The sequence below is a fragment of the Canis lupus genome, chromosome 23 (assembly GCF_048164855.1).
Source record: "Canis lupus baileyi chromosome 23, mCanLup2.hap1, whole genome shotgun sequence".
Lineage (NCBI taxonomy): Eukaryota > Metazoa > Chordata > Mammalia > Carnivora > Canidae > Canis > Canis lupus.
Window position 1 is genome coordinate 40,178,620 of NC_132860.1, and position 24,044 is coordinate 40,202,663.

Here is a 24,044-nt window from a genome sequence, read left to right on the forward strand (position 1 = left end):
AGTCTACACAACCCACTCTCTAATCATAAGCTTGAAATACTGTTAAGAATGGAGCAAAATCCAAAAAAAACAATTACATCCCAATCAGGATTACTGGCAACATGCTCAGCAGCTGGTGAAAACAAAGAGGAAGTGGCTAAACCCGAAGATCTCATCAGCCTGTTGATCACGTGAAGGGAAGCTCATAAGCTTTCTTATTGTTGTTCTCAAAAACACTCTGTATCACCCAAACGGAAACAAGGGACTTTAAAGAGATGACATAGAGCTCATAATAAGAGTGCATTTATAAATATGAACCTTGGGGAGAGATTATTGACAGAAAACTAGAAGCATCAATTTGCCCTGTTCCTGGTCTTCTTCAAAGACCTGTTTTGAAAGCCAGCCAACATGAGCTACTGTTGCTCTGCAGTCAACCAGAACATAGCCTATTGCTGGAGAAAAAGCAGTTCACAACGGCAGGAGCTTGTACTTTTCTGTGGGCGGTAGCTTGTGACTGCACAGCAGAGACCCAGACAAAAGGAAACTAGCTTGCTTCAGTGGGTTTTGTTTTTTGTTTTTTGTTAAGAAGAACTGATTTGAACATACAGAAGTAAGTATCCTCCCTTACGTCCTTCTGCTGATTTTGTACAATGTGCTTCCAAGGATCTATGGTATAATTTGATCCTGGTGAGGGATGTGATGTCATTTGAGCAAAAAAAAAAAAAAAAAAAGAAAAAAAGAAAAAAAGAAAGAAAGAAAGAAAAGAAAGGCTTATATTAAAAATTATTTTAAGATTGGGAATAAACATGGGCTAGGAGAAGGAAAGGATGTGGCTTAGTGGCTAGAAGGAAAGAGGGTATGTTATGTGGAGAGTACATAATATGTGAAATCCTAGAAGTTAGAGGATCTAGTGTTTAGGGTGGGCAAGTACCATTTGGGTAGAAAGCAAAGCCAGTAAACCACTGTGGGGGAGAGGGGCAAGTATACCCCTAGACAAGGGATGGTTAGAGTCTCTAAAATCCAAGGTCTGATCCACAGACATTTGTTTCAATTTTGGTTTTGATTATATATTGGGATCATTTTTAAATGACCAATGCCCTGATATTGTAGGAAGCTCTCTCAGAGATTTTAGTATACCACATGGTAGAAGAAGCACCCTCACTTGGCCCTGGGTTGCTTCTATCTTGCAATACCCCTGACAGAATTTCTTGACTTCTTTTGCTTTAATGACCATCTGTAGTGCAGTCACTTGCTGATGTATCTGCCCCTCTAAACCTGTGGTTTTCAAATTTAAGATGCAGAGGCATTTCCAGGGTATCTTGTAAATTAATTTTTAAAAGACAGATTTTGATTTAGTAAATCTGGGGTGAAGTGAGAGTCTTAACATTCTAACAAGTTCTTTGCCAGCCCTTTGAACACACCGAGTAGCAAGACCTTAAATTACACATACTCACAGCTTTAATTTTGAGAAGCTTTTAAGAGTCTAGGCTTTGGTTTGTGACCACATTGACTTCTACCTTCTACTCGCTGGTCAAGTCTGGACACATTTATTAACCTACTAACCTGGTTTCCTCATCTATGAAATGAGGATAAATGAGGGTTTTGTGAGGATTATCAAAGATTGTTAAAGTAGACTTACATGCATGGCCTAGCACAAAGTTATTGTCTAATATATATTAAATACTGTTATCTTTAACTCCTGTAATATTTTCTCTCATCAGGGCTCCTTTAATTGTTTTTCTCTCCTCTACTTACTTCTACTGAATCTTAGAGAAAATTTCAGTTCACCTACTTGATCTCTAGTCCCCTGATTTCTCCCAACTTCCCTAATCCACTGCTTCTTCCCTGGCCTCTCTTCCCTTTTCACCCACATGTGTTCTCTGGTCAATCATGAAGACCACGTCTTCCATCCATTCACTCATTAGTATTTTCTGAGCACCTGTTACGTATCAGCATTGTGGTAAGCTCTAGGAGTATATTCGGTGGCTAATTGGTAAATTTTAATGTACATAAGCATGTATGTGTACATATGCATAGATTTTTTATATTAAACACTGATACAAAGAATGGTAGCACACAATGCTCATACTCTTTATTGTAAATTTCACAGAGCCAATTTATTCCCAAAGAATTTTATTTTTTGGCAAACATTCTTCAGCCAACTTATGGCTGTAACTGATGAACAAACATAGTTCACATAGGAATGTCACTTGATTTTTTTAATGTATACTAATAAGATAAAAGGAAAATGTAATTTTATCTGTTTACTAACAACATGCTTCCTTGCTAATCTCAGTTTTTGAATACCAGAAGAATCACATTTCCTAGTTTTTGTGTAACAGCTATAAGCACAGTCCATTTTTAAGCTTAATCTGTGTTATTGACATTTTCACCATTTTTTAAAGTATAGACAAGAAAATAAATGATAAATCAAGTCATAAACTAGTGTTTGTTAATTTCTGTAGTATAGATACTTCTACTACGACTGATTTCAAGTTCCTAATGTGACATCATTGAACAGGTATTTGGGAAGAGATATGCAGTAGCATATCAATAAACAGTGTTTGTACTGTACAGATGCAATCAATGAAAATAACCTCAAGAGAATAGATAAGACGATACAGGGTATGATAAATAGGAAGTGATCAGTTCTGATTATTTACTAACTTTTGAAAATATAGTTCAGGGGGCATTTTTGGTGGCAGAGCCAGTTAAGCATCTGACTCTTAGTTTCAGCTCAGGGCAAGATCTCAGGGTTGTGAGATTGAGCCCCCTCTCAGGCTTCATGCTCAGTACAGTGTCTATTTGAGTTTCTATCTCTCTGCTCCTGCACCTCCCAAGTAAACAAATAAATATCTTCACTTTTAAAAAGAAAATACAGTTTGATTATAAATTTAAAATTTGTAATATCTATGTTTAACAGATTGCAAATTTTCTGAATAATTAATCATAGGCACTTGCTAGTTGGTACAAGCTGGCTCCAACACACCACTTGTGAACACTTGTGAAACTGTCTCTTCATTGCCTTCATGAAGCTTGAAGTCTAGAAATGGAGATGGAGGCAGAGAAATAAGTGGGCATGGGTCCTGGAAGGACACCTAAACCAAACTTGGAAAGATCAGTGGATACGAAGAACCCTGACCCCCATTATCTTTGATCTCTGGTGTTATGCCCAGGAACACGTTATGTTACATAAAGAGACTTTGCAGATTTAATTGAGTTTATAAAGTAGTTGGCCTTAGGATAGAGAGGTTACCTTGGATTATCTTAGCATGCCTAATGTAATCATATGAATCCTTAAAATCTAAGAAGGGGGCAGAGGCAGAAATCAGAAAGTTTTAAGTATTAGAAGGCTCTGATGCCCCACTGTTTGCTTGAAGAGGAAGGGAATCATGGAACAAGGAAAAAAGGGATAATGGTCCTAAAATCTTGAAAAATGAATTCTGCCAATAACCATTAAGTTTAGAAAAGAAACCTCAACTCCAGATGAGAACCAGAGCTCTGGCCGATATCTTGATTTTAACCCAGTGATGAGAACCTAAGAAGATAATTGTGTCATACCATGCCAGACAGCTGACCTAAAGAAATGGTGAGGTAACAAGTTTGTGCTGTGTAAATCTGCTCCATAAGTGGTAATTTGTTATATACTGATAGAAAAGTGATACAATCAGTGAAGAAAGTATCAACATAATAGTTTTGGAGGAAGAGCAGAGGAAGAATAAATTATGTTAACAAATAATTCTTGAGAGCCTATTATATACTATCCACTCATCTGAATTTCTCTCATATTCAATATGTGTTTTGCATGCACACACACACACACACACACACACACTCATAAATACAATTCCTGTCCTTCATGGAGTTTCCTTTCTGAACATTTAAGTATATATAACAAAGCTCATAATGTATTTTTAAGTGGAAAAGAAAAGTGATTACAAAATATGTTGGATTGGGTAAGCATGTTTGTGTGTATATGTGTGTGGTGTGTGAAAGGAAACAGGTGAGAAAAAATACGAATTTATACATAGAACCAAACATTGGAAAAATATACTTCAAACATTAGATTTTATCTCTAGATGATTTTATTTAACTTTCTTTTCATATTTCCCAAATTTCCTGTAATAAATATATTTATAAGATGAATTTCATTCAAAATTTATAAATACATTTATAAAATTTTTCATTCAGAATGAATTGATTTTGAATTTATAAAATTCAAAAATATCTCCACATATTTTAGTTAGACTATAAAGTGCAAAGTGCTATGAATCACTTATACACAAGATGTTATGGGAATGGATATTTCTTTTTTCTTTTCTTTTTTTGCAGGGGTGGGGGAGGGGAGTAGATATTTCTAAATTAAATGATGCCTGAGTGGAATCTCTATGCTCAGCTTTGAGAGATAAAAAGATTTTTAGGAGAGAACCTAGAGAATGACATTTCAGAAAGAAGACCCAGGGGGAAGAGAGGCTGAGTATGGAGTGCTCAAAGACAATATTACGTGTGTAGTTCTAAAGTGTGCCTTGGGGTAGAGCAGGAAATGGGAATTGAAAGCCATGCTATGGAACTTAGGTTTTATCCTTTAAGGGCTAAGGCACTTAAGCAGAGAATTCACTTATGGTCAGACTTTCACTTTTGGTAGATTATAGTGATAGCAGTATGAAACATGTAGAATAGAAAGGTTAGAGGCAGAGGCAGACAGGAAACATGGAGACTTGTCAGGAAGTTAATGTCCAGGTTTAAAAAAAAAAAATGACCGGTCTGGACCAGGGCATATAGTGAGAATGAATGAAGAGAAACATTTTATAGATAATTAAGACATATTTAGGGCTTATATCCTACTCTGCCAACGTCATACTACAGAGCTAAATTAACACCACAACTCATTAAAGACTGCACTTAGTCCCTACATAAAATGCCTACATGATTCTCCAACTGGAAGAAGAATGTCAAAGGGGATGGGAAGGCCAAGACTCAAAGGCTTTAGAAGAGCTCGTTATTTGGCTTAGACCTAACTTCTGAATGCACAAAGGAGATAGGGATAGAAATTGCCATGCTCTGATCCAGGACAAGGCCGTGGAAAGATGGGAAACAGCACTGAGCCTGAGAGACTCCTGAGGAAGACACAATAGGCCTCAACAACAGACAAACACCGGAGGAGCCCCAATCCTGTGGGCTATTGAAGGACAGGCTGTGCAGAGATGGGACTTGGATAGGAAGAGAGGGAGTTTTGTTTTTGAATCATATTCAATTTTTGTGGCAGCATAGATTTCCAATTGGCATAAAGTGAGTCAGGAATTAACAGAGAAAGCAAAGAACTTGAGTATGTCATGAGAACAGGATGTCAGGACATGTTTGCTGGCAGTGAGAAATAACTTGGCTGTCCATGCTAAGGGGGGGCATAAGGCACAAGGAGGAATAAATTCTCAAACTCTCTTTGTCCCATGCTTTCCCTCATTCAAGTTCTGCTTTATGTTTATGCCATGAGAGCAAGGGTTTCCTAGTATGATTTTGAGGCTTTCTCTTATCATCTCTCCCTGACTATACATTTGGGAAGTCTCTAAAAACCCTCCAATTGGGATCCCTGGGTGGCTCAGTGGTTTAGCGCCTGCCTTTGGCCCAGGGCGTGATCCTGGAGACCCGGGATCGAATCCCACGTCCGGCTCCTGGTGCATGGAGCCTGCTTCTCCCTCTGCCTGTGTCTCTGCCTCTCTCTCTCTCTCTCTCTCTCTCTGACTATCATAAATAAATAAAAAATTAAAAAAAAAACCTCCAATTAAGAGACAAATCTTCCTTTTCCATATACGATGAGTGACTGTTGGTACTGAAATCCAAACCAAGTTGTGACTGATCTCTGCCTTCCTGCTGGCAGCCCTTGATGAGTGTGAAGACCAGGATGCTAGAGGGGACAAGAGAAGCCCCCAAACAAGGTCATAATGAGGCTTTGCAGTGGAATGCAAAGAGCCTGAGATCAGAAATCAGTAGCACCTATGACACATGCCTTCTGAAATGATGCCCAGGGCAGCCCGGGTGGCTCAGCAGTTTAGCGCCGCCTTCAGCCCAGGGCCTGATCCTGAAAACCCGGAATCGAGTCCCACATCAGGCTCCCTGCATGGAGCCTGCTTCTCCCTCTGCCTCTGCCTCTGCCTCTCTCTCTCTCTGTGTCTCTCAGGAATAAATAAATAAAATCTTTAAAAAAAAAAATGAAATGATGCCCAGAGAGGGCCACAATACCATTTCTCTGAAGAGCCCTCTGAATTCTGCTCTTTGGGGAAGTCAAACCTTTAGTGAGGTCTGAGGGGGTTAGACCATCCCAGATAATCCCTAAGATTCTTTTCTTTCTTTCTTTTTTTAAAGATTTTATTTATTCATGAGAGACACACAGGGAGTGGCAGAGACACCCAAAGAGGGAGAAGCAGGCTCACTGCAGGGAGTCTGATGTGGGACTTGATCCCAGAACCCTGGGATCATGACCCAAGCCAAAGGCAGATGCTCAACTGCTGAGCCACCCAGGCGCCCCCCACCCTAATATTCATTTCATTTTCACACTTAGATTCCATGGACAAGGAGAATTGAAAATAACATTTGGAGCTTTTGTAGAAAATTAGAGGAATCTACAAAAGTGAGATTTCCACAATAGAATAACAGAGGATTTAAACTGAACCAACATAAAAGGCCACAGGTAAAAATCAGAGGGATGCACTTTTTAGTGAGGCCTATTTTGAGTTTCAAAGGGATGTGCCTCACACTAGGCCCACATTAAAATATATTTGGGATATGGCAGGAGCGGTGTCTGTGTGTGTTTATTTCCTTGTACTCAAGTGAAAATTCTTCCTTCAGCAAAAAGCCCCAAGGTACAGGAAATACAATGAGGAGGCAGTGGGTGATGGGGTGGGGTGGCAGAGAGCTGCTGTGCGCCCCAAAGTCTTCAGATTGGATACCAGGAAATGATCTGTCACATGACCTCCAGGAACCTGAAGGCTTGAGGCACTGCTTTTCTGAGAAGACTAGTCTGGCAAACACCCGCCCACAGCTTCCTCTTGCTAGCTAGTCCGAAAGGAGTTCACTGTTAGCAAGGCAAGAGCAGTTCCCCTGATGCTCCTCTTCCCACCCTCCAGTGTGGCTCGGAGAAGCCTGCACATTTCCTTTACTCCTCAGAGGGCTGCTCTCTCCTGTGGTAAATACTCCCCTGGGAACTTTTTTTTCTGTTTATTACCATGTTCCTAATCATTTACCTTCAACAGATTTTCTTTTTTATATGAAAACTATTGTTAGGGCACTGTTTGGCTCAGTTGGTAGAGCAGATGACTCTTGATCTCAGGATTCTGAGTTCAAGTCTCACCTCGAGAATGGAGCCTACTTAATTAAAAAAAAAAGAGTCTGTAAAATGCAATTGTTGCCAATGAGATAGAATAAAGCTTACTTCACAATTTTATCACTGGTTAGGCCCATGGAGATGCACAGTAACATTTCTGAGGCCTTTTATTTCTTTCATTTTTTAAAAAAAGGACTTATTTGGGCTACGCTTCCATCAGCTAGGTCTTTTTTTCTGGGACAGGCTGAAATTGTCCACAGAGGGATGTGGGTGAAATAAAGTCAGAAAGGCAGAGAAGGGATGCCTGGATGGCTCCGTGGTTGAGCGCCTTCCTCTGGCTTAAAGCATGATCTCGGGTCTGGGAATCGAGTCCCACATTGGGCTCCCCTCGAGGAGACTGCTTTTCCCTCTGCCTATGTATCTGCCTCTCTTTCTGTGTCTCTCATGAATAAATAAATACAATCAGAAAGAAAAGAAAGAAAGAAAGAAAGAAAGAAAGAAAGAAAGAAAGAAAGAAAGAAAGAAAAGAAAAAGAAAGAAAGAAAGAAAGAAAGAAAGAAAGAAAGAAAGAAAGAAAGAAAAGAAAGAAAGAAAGAAAGAAAAGAAAGAAAGAAAAAGAAAAAAGAAAGGCAGAGTGGAATTCCTGCATCGAATTACAAGAAAAACCGTACCTGTGTATGTATGATCTTGGTTTGGAAAAGGTTAATTATCATATTTCTAAGAGTAAAAAGCAGAGCAAATGATTCAGTGAACAATTTTAAAACTGAATTTTGATCCTCTGTTTGAAATTTCCCTGGAAGATAAGTTTGTGGTCAGTCCAATTCCTACATTGACTCTAAGGGTCCCAGTCTGTGAAATGTTGAGTGCTAGATGGACTAGAACTCTTCAGATTACCTTCCTTTGCCTTCCTCCCCCAATTGTCTCTTTCCCACTGAATTCTATAGTAAAAGATGATAACGTCCTAACTTTTCTAGGACAGCCAGCTGGCAGAGTGTGCCTTTTCTTGGGTAGAAGGAAATTCTAAGATCTTTCTTTTTGTCTATGTTCATGTATCCTTCAAAACAAGACAACAGGCTTTTCGCGCGCTATTCGTACCCTTGTTGTCCTTGTGACCACTCAGGTCAGCGCTCACTTTCGGTTGTATCTGTATGTGGCGAGGAGTTTCCTTACTTGGGACGCCTGGGTGCTTGAGCGGTGACCGGGTCTCTCAGCAATGAAGAAATAATATCCTTTAGGAAAAAGAATTCCTTTCTTTCAGGGAAAAAAAAAAAAAAAGAAAAAAAAAAACAAAACAAAACAAGACAACAAACTTCCTTCATCATGAAGTCTCCTTTAATTCTTCCAAACCAATAACTAAATAAATTTTGAGAATTATAATAAAAGATTTCCCTCTCGTACACTTTCAAAGAGCACAAAGCAGTGTTTTGTTAATCTATAATTAGAATTTAGGGATTCCAAGTTATGGATTAAGCACCTTACAAGTACTAACATTGTAGATAAATATAACTTTTGTCTCCCTTTTGCAATGAATAATGAGATGAAAAGATGATTAGGTGACTTGCCCAAGGCCACTGGTAAATGGTGGAGCCATTTATTTGAGGTATTGATACACATACTCTTTAACTTTACTGATGTTTATACTACGTATGTCTTATCTTCATTTTTCCTTGCAACAATTAACATTTAACAATTAACATTAACAATTAACATTTCTAAAGGGCTTTACATTTTATCCATTCATGAGCTTATTAACAGCAAGAACACTTGTGATGTGGCTATTATTATCTCCCCCATTTTTGTCAATGAGTAGGGCTCCCCACATTTCATGGGAAGTATGTGGTAGCACCTAAACTGAGTCATGTGCTTTGATTATAAATTCCACTCTTCCTGAGACCACTGAACTCTCTCACCTAGCTTCATTCAAGGTCAGCATGGTGTTTTTAGTGCCTTTGTATGGCCAGGCCTTTCTCTTCATCATAGCCATCTAGCAGTCTAAGTTGTGCAGACAAGGAAGAGGCATTCCCATACTGTGTCAAGGCTCAGAGAAGCCTGTATAATCCCTTTACTCCTAAGAGCTACCTTAGGGAGACAGTATTCAGATCTTTCTAAAGTTGTATTACTTCCAAAGGATTGAGGGATATCACTTTACATTGGGCCATTATAGGAGGTCATAGAATGTAAGGAGCCAAGTCAATATGACCAGTGGTTTTATATGACCTGGTCAATATATCAAGTAGCTTTCACCAGCCCAAGTCTGGATATTGGTTCATAGAATCGTTCCTTTTCTTCTCTGAGGATAAAGGTCCAGTTCCATTTGGCCAACACACATTAGGAAAAACTAACGTGGAGTATAGTTACTTAAATGAATCCCTAAAATAGTTCAAGGACATGTTATAGTTAATTTATCCTTAGTCACTTTCTTGAGCACTATGTGCCAGATTCTATGTGTATATTAGAGCTTAAACGGGCAAAACAGTGAACAAGAATTTGTCCACACCCTCAAGGATTTCATAACCTTGTGAGAGAGAGATGCAAGACTGTTATGCTGCAGGCTAGTTGCTCACAATGACAAAAGCAGGGTGCTTTGCAATCAGCAAAGAGGATCACTTATACTGCACAGAGATGGGTAAAGCAGAAGGTGGCAATGGAGGGGAGGAGAGTGATTGAAGAAATAAGATACAGGGGAGTGTATTCCTGGCAAATGGAATAGCATGCACACAAGTGAGAGATAAAAGAGGACCCAGCAAAGGGCAGCCCTGGTGGCTCAGCAGTATAGCACCGCCTTCGGCCCCGGAGCCTGATCCTGGAGACCCAGGACTGAGTCCCACATTGGGCTCCCTGCATGGAGCCTGCTTCTCCCTCTGCCTGTGTCTCTGCCTCTCTCTCTCTGTCTCTCTCATGAATAAATAAATAAAATCTTAAAAAAAAAAAAAAAAAAGCCCGGCTGGAGTTTAGCACTCCTGGAATGTACTTGTACAGTAGGACTGGAAAGTCTTTTGCTTCTTGGGAGATTAGAGCAACTGCTGGTCTCTGAAAGTTATATTGTTTCACAATTCACTCATCTAATAATGTCATTACACATTAAAAGAATTATCTAGGCTTTTGGACAAAGAAGTTTCAACTGTTAAAAACAACTTATGCTCACAGTGCCTAGTATCTTGCTTCAGAAATAAGTAGATGGAGGATAGCGTTTTCTGGTTACTTTACTGTGTAGTAAACTGTCCCAAATGTAGTGGCTTCAAACAACAAGAATTTTATTATGTTTAGATTGGGTAGGTCAGAAGCTTATAGAGGACCAATGAAGAAACATGTTACACATGTATGGCCTAAGGCTACCTCTTATAATAAAGTATAAGAACACATCTTGTGATGGACCACTGGAACTGTGTAGTATTGGAGGGCAAGCCAGAGCATCTGAGAGGCTTCTTGGAGGCAGACTTCTTCCTCTGGTTTCCTCGGTCCAGCATTCAACCAAGCCTTGAGTGGCTTTCCATGCCTGGACTCCTGCTTAGCACCAGGTGACTTGCGTGGAATCTTTATTCTCATTCTACACAAGATTTTACAAATGTACTTACATGAATGGATGATCTGCTGAGGCCACAACGGCCTCTCGTGACTACCCTTTTATCCTGTTTGGCCTCATCCTTTTTCTCTTTAGTTCAGAACTAAGCTTGAGTTGAGATGTCCAGATTCTCTCAGAAGGACTAGAGTCTATACCCCTGTTAGACTCCTGAGAGTACTCAAACCTCTCAGTTTTGTTTTGTTTCTCTTCTTCCACCCCCAGTATAATTTGAAAAAACTTACGAAGCTAAGAGTAAGAACCATATTTCATTGGTTTCTTTTTAAAATTTTATTTTAAAATGATTTTTTGAATAGGCAATGCATTCACATAGATCAAAATTCTATGATGAATAGATAAATAGATTGCCTTCTACACCATCATGTGCCTCATAAATCTTTCCAATTTTTTTTAGTATAGGACCTCAAAATACTCACTGAATTTTAACAGCCAAGTACACACAGTACATGAGATGATTTACTATGAAGCTAATGAGTCTTAAACTTTGAGGCACCTCACTTGCCTAGTCCCTATCCTAGTTTGTTTGGGTTGCTATTTCAAACTACTGTAGACTGGGTGGCTTATACATAACAGAAATTTATTTTTCACAGTTCTGGATGCTAGGCAGTCCAAGATCAAGGTGCCAGCAGATTTGGTGTCTGCTGAGGACCTGCTGCCTAGTTCATAGTTATCTTTTTGCTGTGTCCTCACATAGTCTAGAGGAGCTCTCTGTGGTCTCTTTTGTAAGAGCACTGATCCCACTCATGAAGGCTTCACCCTCATGACCTAAGCACCTCCCAAAGGTCCTACCTCCTAATACCAACAGAATGAGAGTTAGGATTTAATCTAATAATTTGGGGGACACACAGTGTCTATAGCAGGCCCCTTCCAAGTCCCCTTCCAGGGGCACTATCAAATTGCTTTGCAAAATTGGCAATCATAATGTTTTAACCACATTAGTTGAGTCTATGGACTCTCTTCACTCAAACTCCCCTTGCCAAACTCTCCTTCCTGAAAAGTATTGGGAGAGTACCTGTGGGCAATTTTACGATCTGGCCAAAGAGAAATTGAAGTGGGAATACATTTTGTTTGTGTTTAGGGAGAGATATTTACGAGCTTTACAGTCTCTTCTGTGAACGGCTAAGATATTGTAAAGCATAGTGTTGATTTTCCATTATATTGCTACTGCTCACTCACCTACTGTCATCATGTGGCAACTCACCTACTGTCATAATGTGAATCTGCAAGGGCAGAGTTATTTGCTATATAAAAATGTGTTTTGGCACCTGGAGTTGGAAGTATGTGTGAGAAAAAAAAAAGTATTATAGTGCTGGAAGAGACTGTTTATTAAGGAGAATATTGTGTTATTTTTCTAGACTTTGTGATGTTTGTACTCTGTCAGCACTATTATATTTGTAACTTTTCCCCAAGTCTTTTGTCAATTTTAAAACAGGTTTTTACATAATTTTGTGTTACTTTGTGTTCTTTTCTTTAAGTACCCAAAATTGTAAGAACTTTTGACCCCACAGAATATCGATCCTCTCCTAAATAGCCCAGCAGGTGCTTCACTACTTTCTGTTACTTCTTTGCCCATCTGTCTCCCAGGAATGACCCAAACAAACAATAGAAGCATTGGCTGTGTTTCCCACAATACAGTCTTGGTACTTTCTTGGTCCTTGCCAAAGTCACCAGATCATAACTCCATCATTATTGTTCATATTAAAATTCAGTCTTTACAAGTCATCTTGGTTATGCCAATGCCAAGTTAATGAGTTGAGGAAAGGACAAAAAATGAGAAACGTAAAGGCAAACTAAGGTAGAGATGAGAGAGCATCTCCTCTGCTGCCTTTCTCCACAAACTTTCCTAGTTTTATTTCCAATTTGCTCAGCAGTGTGTGCTCACTTTTTCTCTGACCTTGAAAGGGCACCGTTAGATATGCACAAGCGAGGAACATGAAGAATTCCAGATAAACTAGACACTGACACAACACGCAGAGTCTGAGTCATTTGTTTTCTTTGACAGTACTTTACCATGCTGGATGGAAGGAGAAAAGACCATCAGTAAAGCAAATTGCTCAAATGGAGTTATAAATCAAGCTCTGTACTCTTCAGAGGATTTATTCAGTGAAGACATGTCCAATCCAGCCCCTCATAGCTTTATTATTACTATTATTATTTTGCTTATGTAGAGAAATAACAGTTAATACAGTTAACTAACTCAAGGTAGAGGAGTATTATTAAAAAAGAGTACTGTAAAATGTTATTCATTTCTCAAGACATCATCAAATATTTTAAGGTTTGGATTTAATAACATATAATATAATTTCTTTTATGGGATTTTTATGTTTTCCCAATCTTTATTACACAGTGCATTTCATATTTCAAAATCCTAATAAGATCAGTTGAATGTGTCCTGATCCAAGTTACAAAAAACCGTGGCTTTTACAGCCACATTGTCGCATTCCCCCAGTTATGTCTTTCTCCGTGACTGAATCTACTTTATATTTATTCATATTTTTCTATTTATTAAATATACAAGTCTAGTATGATATGTTCTGTAAGAGGAAAGACTGGGGTCACAAGGATTTCCCAAGCTGGTTTGGAGAGATGAGTGAGGGAGAGATGAGGAAAACAGAAAGTCTTCTAAACTGAATTTAAAGCTTTTTTTAAAAGAAAGACCATATCTGTTTTGTTCTCCATTCTTTGCCCACTACATATGAGTTCCTGGCATTTGAGAGTTGTTCTGGTACTGGGAAGCGATGTGGGAGAAGAAAAAAGAAGTTGTTTTACATAGAGATAACAGACATTTTCAAAAGAGGAGGGAATAAAGAGATTAACATTAATAATTTATTAGGGCCTAAAATGTGCTAAAATTGCTACGTGGCTATGGTGAAAGATACACTTGAAGAGTGGTGATCATTTAGTAAGTACATCCATACCAGAGAGCCTCACAATTTTCAGCAATATTTAAAAGAGGTCATTTACTTGGAAAGAACCAGGTAGTTGGCAACATAATTGGGCTACAGCTGAAACCATCAAACCTCTGAACCACAATTTGTATGAGGAGATAAATTCTCTTTGTTATTTAAGCCAGTTTCTGTTATTTGCAATTGAAAGTAGCTGAGCTTTATGTCAGATAAGATAAAGGGTAATAGCAGAAAAAGTGATGGTGCTCTCACCAGGCTGCTCTAAATGTGTTCTGTAGAACAATTGCAGTAGTAGCATCACCCTGTGTGGAGGCCGAGAAAAATTAAGGCCATTCCACCTCAAGTTTAGCATTAGCACAAGTACAGCCATCTTAGGTCCCTGGGAATAAGAGCTGAACTTTACAGGAAAATCTGCAGATTGTCCTAGACTGCGAATCCCATATCGGAAAGACAATAAAGCTCAGAACGTCCTCGGCAGAGAATCCCGTGTCAGATCTTAAGAAACTCCCCCACCCTTTCCCCCATATTGGAATGGAAAAAATTCCTCCACCCCTTCGGAAGATCCCCTAGACCAGCCCCATAAAAAACCCAGCTGTAACCCACTTCGGGGTCCAAGTCCCTGCTCCGCTGTATGGAGTACACTTGGACCCAAGCTCGAGCTTGCTAATAAACCCTCGTGTACTTGCATTGGTGTCAGCTCCTTGGTGGTTTCTCGGATTCGCAATCTTGGGCACAACACCGGAACTCAGAAAAGCAAATACTTGGGCCCCACCCCAGACCTTCTGAATCTCTAGGGCAGAGCCAGGGATCCCTTTGAACAAGCTTTCCAGGTGACTTTTATGCTTACTGAAATTTGAAACCCACGGCAGTCCTGAGAGATCCCTCCTAAGTCACAGGCACTGATTACACCACTGAAAGGAAGACCAGCCTTTGAGTGGCACAGTTGCAAAATATTCTTTCCTAAGTGTATGTTGAGGTAAACACTTCATAGTTTCAAGGGATACAAAGATTTGGTTCTTACCAGAGGTATGCCCCAACTAATTATGAATCAATTCTAGCTGGTTTCTTCCCAAAAGGAGAGGTGAAGCAGCTGGAAGAATATTTCTTCTTTATTTCAATATTTCTTCTTTATATAAAGAAAAGTGTATCCTACAGGTTCTTTGGCTGCTAGAAACAGTATAGGTGAAGGGAGAGCAGAAGGCTAGCTGAGGACAAAGCACAAGCTGACACCCCGCAACCATCCCCAGGTGAGATATGTGTGACATTCCTCCGAAACTCCTGGCTTTCCTAAGCATCTTTATCAATAACCAAGTTTCCAGAAGGAAATGTAGATACAATTAAATGTCCTTATAACCTGCACCCCTTTGACAGATACTTGAAGTGGGCAGAGCATAATATTCCTCCAGGAAGTTCCCAACTGTCTTAATGTTAATGCCTTGCTAGAGGGCAAAGGCTTAACTTGACAATGGCAAGGGCTCCAGTATCTCATCGGTCCTATTTAGCATATGAAAGTTCTTTTGGAAAAAAATCTCCCTTTTCCTTATTTCCTCCAGCTCCCAAGTATATAATCAGCTACCCTTCACAACCCAGGGGCAGCAACTCTTTCTGCCCATAGGTCCTGTTCCAGTGCTTTGATAAAACCACTAATATGGGGGATCCCTGGGTGGCTCAGTGGTTTAGCGCCTGCCTTGCCTGCCTTCGGTCCAGGGCATGATCCTGGAGCCCGGGGATGGAGTCCTACGTCAGGCTCCCAGCATGGAGCCTGCTTCTCCCCCTGCCTGTGTCTCTGCCTCTCTCTCTCTCTCTCTCTCTCTCTGTGTATATCTCTCATGAGTAAATAAATAAAAAATCTTTAAAAAAAAAAAAACCCACCATTTTGCACCAAAGACATCTCAAGAATTTTCTTGATTGTCAGCTCCAGACCTCACCCCACCAAACCTCACCTATATATCAAAACTACATCATAGGTCTCTAATGATTTTATCATTTATTAAAGATTTTATTTTATTCATTGGAGAGAGAGAGAAAGCACGAGCAGTGGGAGAGAAGGGAGAGAGAGAGGCAGACTCCCCGCTGGGCAGGGAGCCCAATGTGGGGCTCTATCCCAGGATTCAGGCATAAGACATGAGCCAAAGGTAGGCACTTAACCAATTAAGCCACCCAGGCACCCCTCTATGATTTTACATAAGGAAAAGATGTTTAGTGGAAGGACTCTGCCTAATTCACAGGAATCAGTGAAGCTTGTAGCAGCAGAAACACGGGATTGTTCTCCTTTGAGGGCTTCACTGGATGAGTCAGTTACAATAATCTTATACTCTTGCATATCTCCACTCAAGTGTGTACATGTGTCATTACCACTATAAAAAGGCAGACTGGCCTACCTTTGGGCCCCATGATCACACATGTGTCCTGTTCATGATTGGCAGACTCATAGACTCACATGGATGGAGCTGGTGAAGTTGCTGTACCCTCAAAGGAAAAGCTGCTGGACATACAAAAACACAGATACCTGTGATGATGCTTCTAATTCAGAAAAATGAAGAAGAAATAAAAGATTGTGAAAAAAGCCGAACATGAGTAATGAGAATGAAGTTATGACAGTTATGAGAATGAAGTTTGAAAAGTTATGACATTGACTTAATGGGATACATATATTTAATAAGCAACAAAAATCATTAAAGAACATATGCTTCTTATTGTGCATTCATGACAAGTATGAGCCTTGTTTTATATACAGCAGAGCCTCTCAATATCTGCACAATTTATAATTATTCTTTGTTGGGGTTGGGGATATGTGAACCTGTGCATTGTAAGATGCTTAGCAACGTCCCTGGCTCTACTTACCTAGTACTGGTAGCTTCTCCCCACCTCACGACAATCACCGATTATCTCCAGACATTGCCAAACGTCCTCTGGGTCAAAACCGCACCTGGTTTAGAACCACTGATTTAGAGGTTTCAGAGCTTCTGGAAAAGACATGACCCAGGAAGGATGATTTTCAAGCACTGTTGGGAAAAGGAAAGCTTGCCATTGATCATAGGAGGCAGGGATAAATTGGCATGGCTGTTGTACTTTCTACTGATTCAATTAGATATGGGTGAATGTAAACATCCTTATCAATCAGAGATGCCTTATTCTTCCAAAGCATCTATCATGTAAGGGAAGGAAAGCTTCAGCAACCATCTCTCACTCCTGCTGACTTATATCAGGATTAAAGACATTTAAAAATAGGATTCTAAATGTTGAGTAGGAAGTTAAAGTGAAGGGACAACAGATCCCAGGTGGTATTTTTGACATATCTTCCTAACCATGAGACTTTAGAAGAGAAAAATGGTCTCAGAATTGAACATTTGGCTACCCAGATGGTACTGGCAATCATTTGGACTTCTGAACAATAGCCTAAGACACTGGAATGATGGGCTCTTGGATGACATAGTCTATTTCACTAAGGCAGGAACATTTGTTCATTAGGAATAGTGACAGAGGGTGGTCTGCATCAGAGTTATTACCTAGAATACCACTTTCTGGGCCCTAACAAAGACCCACTGAGCTCACTGGGAAAAGGAGATTGGAAGTTATGGAATTTGCAACTCAAAATTAGTGCTATCGGTGTTCCTTATGCACTGTGAGCTTTGAGAATGTATGGTCTACTAGGTAGTTTATCTGTCAATTACACAGCATCAAACCAGGTAAAGAGTGAGTGAAAAATATGTTAAGAAAGTTCTAATGTGAAGAAAGGACCATATATAAAGTATCTGGTAATTCTAAAGACAAAAACAAAACAGAACTAAAAACAGTAATAAAGAGGACAAGAAAATATATACCTACATATTAACTTGTAAAATTGAAATTATTACCTCAGATAATAAACATTAATCTTATAAGGATAACTGAGACTTGCTGGATTTAAGTGTGAGCCCTATTTAAGAAACAATACATCTCTTTTAGGCTAGAATTTGGAGATCTACTCTATATCAAGAAATATAGAAATCTGCAAATTAGATTTTAGAGTCTATTTTCATGAGGACAGAGGGAGGGAAATAGAGGTAGTATCACAGTGGATATACACAGTGGATATAGAAGCAGCAGAGATCAGTTACAGAAATGAATAATATATCCTAAGAAAGGACACAAAGTCAATCCTGCAATATCTGCCAAAACACTTCTCCGGCTCAAAGAAGAATTTCTGACAAATTCTTTACTATCTCTTGGATAATTTCATTCCTGAGAAGAAGATAAAGTAGCTAGGGTAACTGATATATGGGGCCTAAAGACAGTGAAATGAAAGAGATTTGCCTTCGGGTAGAAAGCTGCCATGTTTGTTAGTTTATATAGCCAGGAAAGGAAAAGACCAAGCATAGTCTGAAGTTAGCTTTGCAAAGCAGATTTCAAATTCTGAGAGAAAAAAAAAGTACAAAACAGCCATGACACAGCATTATGGAACATCTGCAAGGGAAGTTTTACTAGAGAGATTGCAAAACACTAAAAATAAATAAATAAATAAAGCAATTGGCATTGTACAGTTGCAAGTGGCCTTAACAAAGAACAAAAGGACATAATTTAAAGAATCAGTGACATTGTATAGAGAGCCTGAAGTGACCGGATTTTCAAAAAATTACTATGTGTGTGGGAGGATAATATATCAAACTATCAAAACGGTTACTCTTTCTCAGTTCTCATATTAAAAAAAAAAAGATCAGCCTAATTCACTTCCTCATAAATTTTTCTAGAGTGTGAAACAGAAGCTTTTTTGGTCTATGGCTCTTCTTTATTTTTCTGTAAGAGTCCCTTAAGTTTATTACAGAGATTATACTAATGAATGTCCCTGAATGGTAGACACGAGTGTTGTAAAAACACTTCTAAGAGATTTCCTTAGCCTGAGAAAGGGATAGAGGTCAGTGGGTTCTGAAAACAGCTAAGTCTCACATTCAACAAAAGACCACCCTTCAGTAAGTTCCCTAGACCACAGAAAGAATGCCTGTGTAGTACAGCTAAAGACCATGGATAGCAACCACTGTCATTGCACACATTAGAAAAGATGCCTATGCCCTAGAGAATCATCAAGGTGGAGTCCTGTGTTTCAGGAAAACCAGTGTCTAAGAAGTCATTAACATGAACTGATGAACAAAGACCAGAGAGGCATTCCTAACTCTCTGGTGCCCCATGTGGAATCTTTGCACAAAATTTGATGGAAGAGTAACATTAACTTTCCCAACATGTACTCGCTGTGTGATACTGGGAAACTTACTCAGCCTCTTTGTGCTTCAGCTTCTTCTTCTGTGAAGTAATGATAATATAGCACCAAGTGTAAAGAGTCAATAAGACAATGTAAATACAGTGGCAACACAGTGTCAGAGATGTACTAGGGACTGGGTCAATAATTTCATTGTTCTTTTTTCTTTTCCAAGTTAAGAAATATAAAAATTTTTTGAGATTTCTGACTGGGTTGTCAGTAGCAGAACTATTTGGAAGTCTGCAAAGGAGGACTCAGTCCACCTAGGTCCTTTCTTGCACCAATGAAGGGCATTGGAGGTATACATTCTTAAAAAATTAAAGCAGAGAGGCTATGGATTTGCGGACACCCAGCAAAGAGGTGAAACTCTGTACTTAGAGTCATGGGATCCCTGGGTGGCGCAGCGGTTTAGCGCCTGCCTTTGGCCCAGGGCACGATCCTGGAGACCCGGGATTGAATCCCACGTCGGGCTCCCGGTGCATGGAGCCTGCTTCTCTGCCTCTCTCTCTCTCTGTGTGACTATCATAAATAAATAAAAATTAAAAAAAAAAAACAGAGTCATTATTGAAAGTCTTATATATTGAAGGTAAGATTTCTCATCCTAGACTCCTTTGTCCATCAAGCTTCAAAGTGTCAGTAGCTAGGCTTATAGATTCCTGATAGAAGCTTGGAGGATTATTCTCTAGAGTATGCATATCAGTCAAGAAGCCCTGAATATGTACAATATGTACTTCCAATCAGCTCTTTGGGATCCCACTTTTAAATAGGAAAGGGAAAGAAAGTGTAAATATTTTCAGAAATATCTAAAACGAGAGAAAATCGGGGATCCCTGGGTGGCTCAGCAGTTTGGTGCCTGCCTTCAGCCTGAGGCATGATCCTGGAGACCAGGGATCGAGTCCCACATCAGGCTCCCTGTGTGGAGCCTGCCCTTCCCTTTGCCTGTGTCTCTGCCTCTCTCTCTCTCTCTCTCTCTCTCTGTCTCTCATGAATGAATAAATTAAATCTTTTTTAAAAATAAAGTAAAATGAGAGAAAATCAAAACAAAAAATATACTTAGAAAAATAACAAAAGAAGAAAATTCGCAAGAGATCAAATATTAATACCTTAATCATTATTATTATTAATTATTAATCATTTCCTTAACAGAGATAAGGAAAGCTATTTCAGCCATGAGTAGTGAACAGGCAGCTTTAACAAATGAACACTCAGAAAGTAAGAAAGAGTTACCAGAAATTAAAATATGAAATCTAAAGTAAAAGAAAAATATTTGGAAGATACAGTTAATGAAATCATCCACAAAGTACAACAAAAAGGTAGAGATAAAAATGGAAGAAATAAAATTTAGGAAATTAATCTAGAAGGTATTATTTAAACAATAGAAATTTGGGGGAAAAAGAAACAGGAAATGAAGAAAAGGAAATTATCAAATAAATAATATAAGAAAATTTATTAGGATATGGATTTCTAGTTGAAAAGGCCCCCTAAGAATTCACCAAACACCAACGATAAATAAAATGTTAATTTAAAATTGATCCAGACAGTAAAAGCCGTGTATATCAAGATATTATGTTAAGAATGGTAGTTTGTAGATAATGGACTAATGTCTCCTAAATACTGAGAGGAAATGTTTTTCAACATAGAATCATTAAGTCCAACTCAATATTCAATCAGGTGTGAAGGTAAAGGAAAGGCAGTTTCAGTCATATACTCAATCTGCACGGACTTCTTCTCAAGAAGCTACTGGAAGATGCGTACCACAAAAAAAGGGGGAGTATATCAAGACATAGAACACAGGTTTGTGGGAGTAGGTAACCCAGAGCAGAAGAAAGAGGAGGTAAATTCCTAAAACGGTGATAGAATCTCCAGGACTTCAGCTGTGTGGCAGGACTTACATAGACCAGCCTCCAGAGTGAAATACAGGACAGAGAGTCTCAGGAAAGACTTCAAGGAAAAAATGGAGAAAGAAATGGATTTGGTTGAACGACAGGCTTTATGTGTGCAATATTGTAATACATCTGTTAAAAGGGTAGGAAGAAGGCTTAGACATATATTCATGTAAGCAAATGAAAAGAAAAAAGAGGCAGATTTTAACTCAGTAAAATAAGAAACCTGTATATGAGACATTTATTATTATGATGGCATTAATATTACTCCTGAACCAAATAGTCTATCATCATTATTAAACACCTGTATTAAGGTGTTTTTATACCCTAAACACCCAATAATAATGATGATAACTATAATGGGGATAATGTAGGATAAAGGAGAGGGAGAATGAAAGAAAGCTAATATCTTCATTTTCTGTAATAGGAAGTCAGTTGAGAATGTATAACCATGATAACATAAAGGTAATAGTAAATACATATTTTTAATGTTTTTGTTTTGGAATAATAAATCCACAGAAAACTGCCCAAATATGTCCAGAGAAGTCTCATGTACTCTTCACCCAGTTTTGTAAGTAATTACCTTACTCATTTTCCAGATCAGCTGTACTGCTTTATATTCCCACCAGCACTGTATGTGATCCAGGTTTTCTGCACCCTGGTCAGCATTTGTTGTGACCATTCTTTTAATTTTAGTCATTCTGACAGGTGTGTGGTAGCAATTCATTGAGGTGGGGTTTTTTAAAGATTTTTTTTTTAAGTAATCTCACACCCAACTTGAGCCTGGAACCCACAACCCCAAAATCAAGAGTTCATGCTCTACTGACTGAGCCATCCAGGGAACCCTCATTGGTTTTTGTCTTCTTTTAATGGCTAAAGATGTTGACCATCTTTGCATGTGCCTATTCACCATGTGTATATCCTGTTCAGTAAAATGTCTGTTCATGTCCATTGCCTATATTCTAATTGGACTCTGATTTTTTTTAGAGTTTTGAGAGTTCTTTATGCATTCTAGATATTGGTCTTTTATTGGATATGTGGTTTATAGGTATTTTCTCTCAGCCTGCACCTAATTATCTTTTCATCCTTTTAAAAAGGTCTTGCAGAGAAGTTTTTACTTTTAAAGAAATATAATTGAAATATAATTGATCCATTTTCCACTGGAACATGTTCTTCATGTCAAGAACAAAAAGTCTTAACATAGCCGTAGTTCCTGAAGATTTCTTTTCCTATGTTTGCTTTCTTCCTTAAATTGAGAGGTTTACATGTTTGTTTGCCTATATATGTCTGATTGCTCTGGCACTATTTATTGAAAAGACTACCATTCCTCCATTAAATTGACTTTCAGATCTTTGTCAAAGTCGGTTGGCCATACTTGTGTAGGGGTTATTTCTGAATTCTCTGTCTTAATCCATTAAATTGTCTATCCCTTTGCCAATATCACTGTCTTTGTTACTATAGCTATATAATGCTTTAACCTCAAGTTGAGTTATTCCTCCAACCTTACTCTTTTTCAAAATTGTTTTAGCTATTGATAGGTCCTTTAACTTTCATAGAAATTTTGGAATAATATTGTCTATATCTATAAAAAAAACTTTTTGGTGGGATTTTGATGGGAATTTTGTTAAACTTATAGATCAATTTGGGGAGAATGGATATCTTCACTCTCTGGAGTCTTCCAGTCAATGAACACATGTGTCTCTTCATTTACCTAGGCCATCTTTGATCTATTTCATTAACATGTTAAGCTTTTGTTAGATTTATACTTAAATATTTTATTTTCTTTAGAAAGATTATAAAAAGTATTGTGTTGTTTTTTAAATTGGGGGTTCATAACATGTTTACTGATAGCATAAAGAAATACAATAGATTTTTCATGTTGATTTTGTATACTACAACCTTACTGAACTTGCTTCTTAGTTCTAGGAGGGTTGATTCTGGTTTTGCTTTTTTTTTTTTTTTGTATATTCCTTGGTATTTTCTATGTAGACAATCACGTCATCTGCAAATAGGGACAGTTTTATTTATTCCTTTCCAATCTGTATGCTTTTTCTTTCTTTCGCTAGCCTTATTGTGCTGGCTGAATTTCTAATACTAAATAAGATTGGTGAAGGTTTAGGTACTGTATTTTTCAGTAACTAACTGTAACTTTTGTTTCTTTTTTATATCTTTTATTCATTTGGTAGAATTTCTTTTTCTTAAAATTTTCCAAGAGCCTTTATAAAATTCTTATTTTTTTAATTCTGGCTGTTTTAAATCTGTGCCAAGTAATTGCAGTATTTGATTCATCTCAGTGCCTTTTGATTGTCTTCTCTTTCAAGTCGAGATATTTTTCTGTTTTTTGGCATGGCAGGTAATTTTTGGTTAGATTATCAAAATTTGAAATACAGGAGATTCTAAATTCTGTTTTTTTTATTTTAGGTAATAACCTTTTTAGGCCTAGCCTACAGGTCCTAGTCTACTTTTGTGGGCTGTGCTTCCAATGACAATTGAGTTTTTGGAGCCCATTCAGTGTGATTCTGGTCTGTTTCCTTTACTTGGTGCCGTGGGTCTTTTGTTTCATTTCTACTTCTACCATTTGGCAAGAGGGAGGTGTGCTTCCTGGACCTGCTAACTCCATGTGGGGAGTGGGAGAGATTGGGCCTAGACCTTCAGGCGCCAGCAAAGCCTCTTTCAGTCCCTCCTGGTGTTGCCTCTGTAGTCAGAATGTGCTGCCCTGGCCTCCTTCTGGGACTCTGTTCATGGGGGTGATAGGGGATGCCAGGCCATTGTCTTTTCCTCAAGTCCTGTGGTCTCTAACTGCTCTGCTCTCTTTCCACATTTCAGAATCCTTCTAAAATGACTGCTTCCTCTATTATTTCCAGGTTTCTTAGTTCTGCTTACTGGGGAGGAACAAGGAGAAATGAGTCTATTCCATTTTGCCCCCAGCTAGAAGTGAAACTATCCGTAAATGTATTTTTTTAAAAATATGGAAGCAAATCTTAGAACAAATAGCAAAATAATGGAAAATAGTTGAACTGGAAGAACACATGGCAGAGGAGACAGTCTTTGAGAGAGAATGTAGGACTTCTTTTTTTTTTTTTCCATTCTAAGTCTTTTGGCACTACATGACTTTTAAAACTATTTAAACTACTATCCGGCATGG

At 38.6% G+C, this 24,044-nt stretch overlaps 1 long non-coding RNA gene across 1 annotated transcript; it reads left to right on the forward strand.

The window, feature by feature from the left end:
- Positions 1 to 231: 231 nt before the first annotated feature.
- On the forward strand, positions 232 to 16,468 carry LOC140615129 (uncharacterized). The gene is made up of 3 exons (XR_012015797.1): positions 232 to 589; positions 14,939 to 15,030; positions 16,210 to 16,468. It is a non-coding gene; the product is annotated as an uncharacterized lncRNA (long non-coding RNA).
- Positions 16,469 to 24,044: the final 7,576 nt, after the last annotated feature.